We start from the raw sequence: 9,176 nt of genomic DNA, 5'->3' as shown, positions 1-9,176 counted from the left end.
TTTAAATTTGATCAAAATATTGATGAGCAACTTGAAATTAGATCAAATGGTATGTGAGAGATATTAAATCGTTCAAATCATGTAATTTAAACCTCCATATGTTTTATATGCTTCAATGTTTATTGTTGGAAAAGTCATTCATTCATGGGTCGGTGGGTGCAAGAGCTTGCTGACTCACCAATGGATATCGTAAAAAATGCAAAGGCCTATACAGTGTAGGTTTTTTTTTTTATTTAAAAAAATCACATTTTAACAATAAAATTTTTTATTTCATTTTCATGTTCATGATCATCTTAACTTAGATCATGAATTCCTTGAACTGTAGATTAAATCTCCATTTTTAAAATGGTTTAATGGGGGCCCACATATGTACAGTATGAGTCGTATAACTGATAGAAACGCATCCTTTATAGTTGATGATGCAACTCTCTCTCATTCTATTGTCTCTACCCGAGTGGAGAGACAATAGGGTGAGCTTCTTTATCAACCTAAACCCTACTACTCCTAGGAGCCTCCTCTCTCCCTTCAAACTAACCTACCCCCGACCTCTCCCACTTATTCTATCCATCGGATGCTATCGGATCATTATAGGCATTTAATGGATTTTAGATCATGATGAGCTATGAGTAAAGTATTGTACGAACTCACTTATAGGCATTTTAAAGTGTTTTTCATAGATAAATTTATCGAAATTTATATGGCATAATATATAATATTTTATCGAGCCTGACTTGGGCTATGGCCTCAATACTCAAGATTTGGGCTGGGCCTTGGCTTGGGCTGAAAATTGCTTTCAAGCTTGGGCGGGGCCCAACCTATGATGAGCTAGTCTGATCCCAGCCCATTGGTAGCCCTACCAGCTAACATAACTTTGGCTTATCCAAAAAAAAAATTGACTGAGAACTGCTTAGGAGTCGATTGTTGACTTGGACTCAAATTAAACCAACAAAATTAAATTAGACAATAATTTTAATATGTTTCATATCATTATTGTTATTAATATTTTTTGAAAGATACATTTTGTTCATAGTAAATTATGACGATGGAGATCCACCCAAAAAAAAGAACAAGTGGAGGAAAGAAATTGAAATGCAAAAGAAGAGAAAAAGGAAGCCAAGAGAAAAAAGAAGAAGAAATAGAGGGAAGGGAAAGGAAGGGAAAGAAGAGAAGCATGGAACATTAAGGGAAAAAAAAAAGAAGGGAAAAAGGCTAGAGAAGAGAGGCAGGGGAGACAGAAGGAGAGAGCAGAAAAGAGATGGATGCAATGATGAGATGAAGGAAATAGAAAAGGAAAAGTTTATATAAGGTTGCAACCTTGTACTATAGAAATAATTTGCACCTCAAAAATCCAGTAGAAACGAGTATTCTAAAGTTGGGAAACCTTCCAATTAATTATGACCTCGCAATGTATGTATATAAAGAAAAAAAACAAGTCTTAAAAATATTGTATCTTGTAACAATTTATTTTGACAGTCAATTTTCAAAAATTTCAAGTGTCTATATATCTACTCTGCACTAATTTTAAAATTTTAAATTTCATAATTATTATTGAACATGGACCATTGTAAGATTTCTGACATTAGAAGTACATCTTCCGAAAATTTAGAGGCGTGCGTTATTTGTACAGTACGAGGTGGGCATTTTATACAAACCTTACCGAATAAAAGATGAAGCTGAAATAGAAAGAAGTTTAAGAGAGGGGAATAAACATAGACAAGAAAGAAAAAAAAAAGGAAGGAAAAGTACTAGGAAAAAATAGTAAATGAAAAAAACAAAACAAAAGATAGGCCCAACATAGGCCATCACAATTTAATGAAAATAGCAGAGTTCTTGCAAAGAATTCAACTGCTTTGACCTCTGAATAATAACTGCTGCAAATTCTTCATTTAGCGAGGTGGTCCCATATTAATCTTTACTACCCCTGAATTTTGAGATTATGAACGATTCACAAGGTATATGATCAACACTGAAATTGTTATGCAATACCACCAGTAAGCATCATATTATAAAATTAATATTATTACAAGGATAATAAACAAGGTATTTGTATTCTATACCTTGTGAGTTTTAGTGATTGTACACAGATTAATAGACATCATAATGATTAGAATCGAAAACTTTTCAAGTATTTGTTAGGTATTGAATCGACCAATTGTTCAGGTCCTAAGGTATGGGCTATTGAAGTCAAACCCCTAAATGGGGCTTTCATTTTTGCAACGGATCTGGATCTCGATTATTGAGGGCCGTCATCAATCCCCATCTTTTTATTTATTTATTATGTTTAATTTATAATTATAGTTCACATAAGTGATGGCAATTGTTGACATGGAATTCCATTATTGATATGGAATTCTGTAGGGTTTTTTGAGCTAGTGTTCTTGTTGATTATGGTAAATTTATTTATTTATTCATTAATTTAGATATAATTCTTGTTCATTTTATTATTATTGTTGTCCACAATTTATTAAATTGCTCACTTATGTTAGGTCACGTGAGTACGGAACTTTATTAAATGCATGAATATATTCAATACTATAGGTACCGAACAATATTTTTTACAAAAACTATCTCCAATATTTGGAGATTCTATGCTGTAAGTTTTCTGGGTATGAATAATAATAATTACTATAGAAAATTATGTCTAAGCTACTTTCTTTTACCAATATTTTATACTGTATTTTTTAATTATAAAATACAACTAGATTTATCCCATATTGCAGTTGTCCAATGCGTTGTCCTATAAAGCTAGTACAACTAGACACATCAGTTTATTTTTCTTTTATAAATAAAATATTATATATTTATAATATAATATATAATTTTCTCTATCAATTTCATCTTCTTTGTAGGTGGAGAAGAGGCAGTGTGAGTGGTGAAAGCTCAGAATTGAGCCATATCAAGTGCTCAAAATATACTCTTTACTGTTTATAATATAATCGCATGTCAACATATGTCGATACGCATAACCTATAATCATGTATGGCGGTAATACACAACCCCACCTATGAAACAATGTACAAAGTGATGCCTACGACAACACAGCAACCATGCTGCCCACCATGTCACTCCCCTTTGTATTCTTGTACAGTTTTGTAAGTATTCCAAAGTTACGAGCTCTCACTTACTATAATCATCAATAGGCCACTCATGACTACAGGAAAAACATTTGTTTTCTTTTCAAGAGGGGAAAGAGAGTGCTCTTTCTTATTAAGTAAGCAGGGAAGAGAAATTGAACTATGAACAACTGGATAGCTTCCAAATTGTTTTTCACTATTCTTGAATGAATGTACTTGAGAATACGGCACAGTAATGAATAGCTGCACCTCCAAACTTGGCCCTAGATGTTTACATGTAAATGCACTTATGCACTAATCATCAGGCCAGGGATTGAATGTTAGTGTTTTCTTTTTTTTTTTCCTGAAATGCTGGGTTAGGATTTTTGGACTTTTCTAAACAAATTTCAATGTTTAAGTCTTTCATGTCCTTCACCCAAACTGAGGTGGCTTCCTATGAGACAAGCCTAGGAGACCCCAGAAAAAAAAAAACAAAAAAATCATGCAAAGGACCGATCTAGAAGGACTCAAAGGCCTAATATTTTTTTTGATAGTGTTAGTTGGAATGGAAGCCACAACGTGCAACTAAAATAGAACCAAATGCCCAATTAAAAGTTTGTTATTAAGCAAGTATAGGATTCTCATGCGTCTCTTTTTCTCTATTTTATTTTATTTTTTTTAAAAAAGACAAGGTTTCACATAAAAAAACGAGGGTAACCACAGCCTTAGGATCACAAAGGATGTCATTAAAGAAAAGATAGAATTGGCTTTTTATAAAGGAAGAGAATTACTTTTTAGAAAGGGAAAAGACTCGTATTCTTTGCTCCCAAGTTGCTTTTGCATATAGTTTACTTCATATAAAGAAAAAAACTCGTATTCTTTGCTTCCAATTGGCTTTAGAATAAGATTTGCTTCCCATAAAGAAAAAGACTCATTCTTTGCTCCCAATTGGTTACATATAAAGACTCTAACCATGACCTATTCCAAAAAAGGATGCTAACCATAAATTTTATTATTATGTTAAGCATTATTTGAGAATTATTGGAAACCTGGGGACTGTTTGGTTGACTATCATGATCCACTCACTTCTAGGTTCCACAATTCGGAAGGGGTGAGAGCTTCCAACTGACAGACTTGTTTGGCTCGCAAATAACCAACATTTTTATTCAATAACATGAACATAGAAAATGTATATGAGATGGGATATTAAGAGATACCATCGTGTAATGTATAATCAAATTGGGAACAAAATATGAATTTCAATGCAAAACAAATCTCATTTGATCATATAGATTTTTAAGTTCCTTCGTTATTGTTATCAGTCTTATATGTAAACAACTTAAAAAAAATCATAACTTTCAAGAGTTGACACTTCAACTCATGACACAAGCTAAGCGGGCAGTACAACTTAGTACCACTATAAATACAACCCATTGCACCACTCTAAACACTTTAAGTTAATATTAACACAATAAATTATATTTTAATAAAAATCTTTTGATTTTATTTAAGTCTCTATCTTTATTGTTGTTAGTATTATACCTAAACAACCTAAAAAGTATAAACTTTGTAGAGTTGGCACCAGCACAACACAAGTTGAACAGGCATCACAATATAGCACCACCACAAACATAAATCCTTGCATTGCTCTAAGCATTAGTTTACTTCATATTAATATAAAAGAAAGTGATTGGTGAGTCAGCCAACTCAAATGTAGATGCGCGGCCCTCTTCAAAATTCATCTTTAAGATAGATTTTGAATCTAAAATTTTAGGATTTGTTAATCTCATCTATCATAATGATTACAAATTTGAAATATTTATTTTGAAAACTAAAAATCATACTTTTTAGATTGTTGTTTTCACAATCCGTTTTGAGGTATAAAATCAATGAAATTACAGATTTTTCTTTTCAAAGTTTCATTTGCTCGTATTCAATATAAACTACATAGGTTGTTCTTGCATGTTCTTACAGTTGAAAATTTTCATTATTACCTTTTTGCTGAGTATCTCTAGAGCCAGTTAGTGTTAATACCTAAACTCATAGTACAAGTTCAGGAGGCAACACAAATTCTTAAAAAGGAAAAGATTCTAAGTTTTTGCTCTCAATTGGTTAAAGATAAAGATGCTAATCATAACTCAGCCAAAAAACAAGAGAGATGCTAATCATACAGTGATTGTTATTATGCCGAGTGTAATTTGAAAATTACCACAAATTAGACTATTATGATCCATCCATTTTCGGCTTCCACAAGTGGGATTGGGTGAGAGTCCGTAATTGACAGACATTTGGATCGTAAAGAATGAAAAGAAAGAGAAGCCTGAATTTTGTGTTTTTTGCGTGTCAAATAATATGCGATGAGGGTTATGCAAACATGCAATAATCCAAAGTCAAAAAAATCTCCATTTGTTTTTTTTGGGTAATTTAGCGGGGAAGACCGATCCCTATCCGTTTTTTAAATAGTTTGGGTGTTAGTTTTTTTTTATGGTATTAATGGTGTGGTGTCAGTGGGAATGAAAACCACAACATAGTGACTAGGGTATGAGGGTACTATCACAGCAACCCAACCCTTTCCCATCAGAAAATCTCCATTTCTACTGTCCAAGTGCTGTTTCATTGATGCTTATAAGGAATATAGGTGATGTGCATATGCTTCTTTCTTTTCAACTGAGCTTATTCTTTCCTTCCCATCCATTGGAAAAGGAGAAGATAGTAGAGGAAAGTAACCTAAGATAGTAGAGGAAAGTAACCTGATCTTGATCTAATAAAATGTGCATAGCCCACCTTTTCCTTCGAGCAAATCCTTTGCTTCCTAAACAGAAAATCCAGGCCAACCTCACCATATAAACTAATGTATGAGAATCAAATTCTAAAAAAAAGCATATCGAAATTAGTTTTCTAACTATTAGATATGCCTTGCTCCCTCTATGCTTTACCCCATTCTTTGCTTCCCAAGTTAAAAAGAGAAGATACCACACGTTAATTGATCATTGATACTTATAAGTAGCCATATCTTGATGCATTGCCATCTTCATTTTAAGCCCATTCTCTGCTTCCCCAATAGAAATAGAGCTAATAGCGTAGAGAGATACTTCCCATTGCAAACACACACAATTTGGGCGAGGTCTTGGTTTTGAGGACGCAGCATTGGCCGAATCTGCCGTTTCTTTTGGAGAGGTTGAATGATCTTATCGTAAAGGAAGTGCAGCTCCTTTGTGGAGCGCGTGAAGATGTCGTTTGGATTAACAAAGAGCTCTGGGAAATGAAGTTGTTCCTATGGAGTGCTGATAAAAGAAAAGCGACAGAGGAGGGACTAAAAAATTGGGTGGGAGACGTGAGAGAGCTGGCTTATGATGCCCTCGATGAGTTCATCACTCGGATGAAGATTTTAAAGCACCGAAGACGACTAAAGCATGGATTAAGTTTTATCAAGAAGTTTATAGTCTATCATAAGTTCGCGACTGAGGCCCAACAAATTAAGAGGAGGGTTAAGGAAGCAAATGATAGGAGGTTGGCATCCCATTTAGAAGCAGCAAGAGATGAAGGAGCGCCCTCAAATGACTCCATCACACATTGGCGAGATCCACGGCTCGTTTTCTCTTCATGGAGGAATCTGACATCGTGGGGATCGACAAGCCCGTAAGTGAATTTAGTTCTTGATTATTACTTCCAGTGTCAAAACGTAGAGTGCTTTCTTGGTGGGGATGGGTGGAGCCGGTAAAACCACTCTAGCACATAGAGTGCTTTCTTGGTGGGGATGGGTGGAGCTGGTAAAACCACTATAGCAAAGAGAATTTACAATTCCTTGAAGAGCAGTTTTACCATGGGTCATTGTATCACAATCCTTTAGGATCGTAAACATACTTAAATCTATTATCAAAGACTTTGGTATTGTAAGCAGTTAGGAGGGAACCTCCAATGAAACTGAGACGGAACTCCAATCCAGACTTTTGAACGATATCAATAATCATGTATGGAAGAAAAGGTTTTTGGTGGTTTTTGATGATGTATGGACGCGCGAGGTAAATAATCTCATCAATTCCACATTGTCAGAGTTTGAAAATAGAAGTAGAATAATCATCACGGCTCGTGACAAACGAGTAGCGAACATGGCGAACACAACACAGAGAGGCACATTTACGATATTGAACTTATGAAAAATGGTGAGGCTTTTGATCTTTTCTGTATGAAGGCATTTCGGCATGATACAATGTGTCCTGATGAGCTTAGAGATTTGGTAGACGTCCTTGTGGCAAAATGTGGTGGCCTACCCCTGGCTGTCGTTGTCATGGGAGACATTATGTCAAGGAAGCCAATGACAGATGTGGAACGGGAGTAGGGTTTTTGAAGATCCCCAATGGGAGGTCCATGAAGGTGGTGGTCATGTCTCTCGTGTTCTCTCATTTAGCTATAATGATCTTCCTCTGCATCTCAAATCATGCTTCTTATATTGCAGCTTATTTTCTGAGGACTTTGAGATTGATATGCATATATTGATAAGTCTATGGATTGCTGAATGGTTCATTGAAGAGAGGCCAAGGAAAGTCATGGAGCACATAGCAGATGAGTACTTTAGGAAACTTCTTGACAGAAGCATGCTACTAGTTGGTGAATTCGAGGATGATAGGGATGTCCTTTATTGCCGAGTTCATGATGTGACACATGAGTTTGCACTTTCCATTGCCAAGGAAGAGATATTGGGTGAATTCTATGGTGGAGAATGTAAATTTGAACCCCGTGAAGAAAGCCGTGGCCTCTTTATTGTTGTTCGACTATATGGAAAATCTTAAGAATAGAGACATGTCACGACTTCGTTCTCTCTTAGTGTTTGGAGGCACTTCTCCAGAACCATTGAGTTGCAGATTCAGGAAATTGAGAGTATTACGTGTTGAAGATTCTGAATTCCTGCAGACTTGTATTACCATGAGGGATATGGTACACTTGAGGTATTTAGAAATAGATGGCACCTCAAACAATTTGTCAGAATATATCCACAACCTTGTGAGTCTACAAACCTTGTTTATATTGAAGTTTCTTAAAATGATTTCACAGTCACTGAGGCGTGTAATTTGTGAAGAGATAACCTTCAAGTATCCCAAAGCAATGAGAAGCCTAGAAAATCTGCAGACCCTTGTTGCTGTAAATATAACTGATGTAGGTGTGGTTAGAGAACTTGGTTTCTTGACGAGATGAATTTATGAACAGGCTGGAGCTCCAAGAAGGAGAGGACCATTTCAAAATACAACACATCCCCCTTATATCATCAGACTGAGTTCTAGGTTCTCTTCTGCTTCTCTAAATAGTTTGTGCCCTATTTTAAATCTAATCTGTGACAATGGATTAAGAGCGTGGGAATGGGTTTTGCTCGTCGGAAAAGAAGTAGATCACATTTCAAAAAGCTTGCACATCCTAGGTGTTTGTTGCAAGACGAGTCAAAAGGTAATAAATAAAATTCTTGTTATTATCTTTTTATTTTTTGGGAAAATATGCAGTGTAGCTGGCCATCTGTGTCCATCCTCTACTGTGGACGATACAGATTGCTCTTCTATCTATGCTTCGTACTTTTCTAAATAAATTGAACATCTATGTTCCCTTCCTAGTATTGTTTTGCGCTTCTCTGAATAGTTTGTGCCATGCATTCAATCTTAATATACATGAAGACGGACATGAGTGGTGATTATAAGTGATTTTATTTGTGTTTTTGTTAATGCGATGTAGTGCTCAAACTGGTCCGATCAGATCCTCCTTCTCATTTCTTTTTATGTAGTGCCTCTAAATTTGGCTCTCTACTAGTAACGTTTTAGCTTCTCGTGCCTTAGCTTTGTCAAATTTTTTGTTCGATTGAACTTCTTGAATTTTAGATTCTTAAACTTTAGAGAAATTTATGATGATGTCCTCTGAAGCAACGTTATTGCATGGATATGATGAAATTTTTTGTTGTCTATGTTCATACTTTATTTTTTTTACACTAAAACTGACAAAACAATTCTTAGTGTAGAAATGACTTTGAAGATCAACGTTATTACAACCAAAATTTCACCCAAGTTAGTCAAAGGACCTGGCCGCAAGCATATGCATGTCAATGGAAACGCTTTCGCATAGTAAGATAATTGAGAGAGAGGA

The 9,176-nt window shown here is 35.1% G+C and overlaps 1 long non-coding RNA gene across 1 annotated transcript; it reads left to right on the top strand.

Annotated features, from left to right (window-relative positions):
• The first annotated feature begins 7,744 nt into the window (after positions 1-7,744).
• On the top strand, positions 7,745-8,652 carry LOC148780263 (uncharacterized). Its single transcript, XR_016042279.1, has 2 exons — positions 7,745-8,054; positions 8,259-8,652. It is a non-coding gene; the product is annotated as an uncharacterized LOC148780263 (long non-coding RNA).
• Positions 8,653-9,176: the final 524 nt, after the last annotated feature.

This window comes from Amborella trichopoda, chromosome 10, assembly GCF_054954075.1.
Source record: "Amborella trichopoda isolate Santa Cruz 75 chromosome 10, AtrichopodaSantaCruz75HAP2 v2.0, whole genome shotgun sequence".
NCBI classification, from domain to species: Eukaryota; Viridiplantae; Streptophyta; class Magnoliopsida; order Amborellales; family Amborellaceae; genus Amborella; species Amborella trichopoda.
This window is presented reverse-complemented; position numbering and strand designations above follow the sequence as displayed.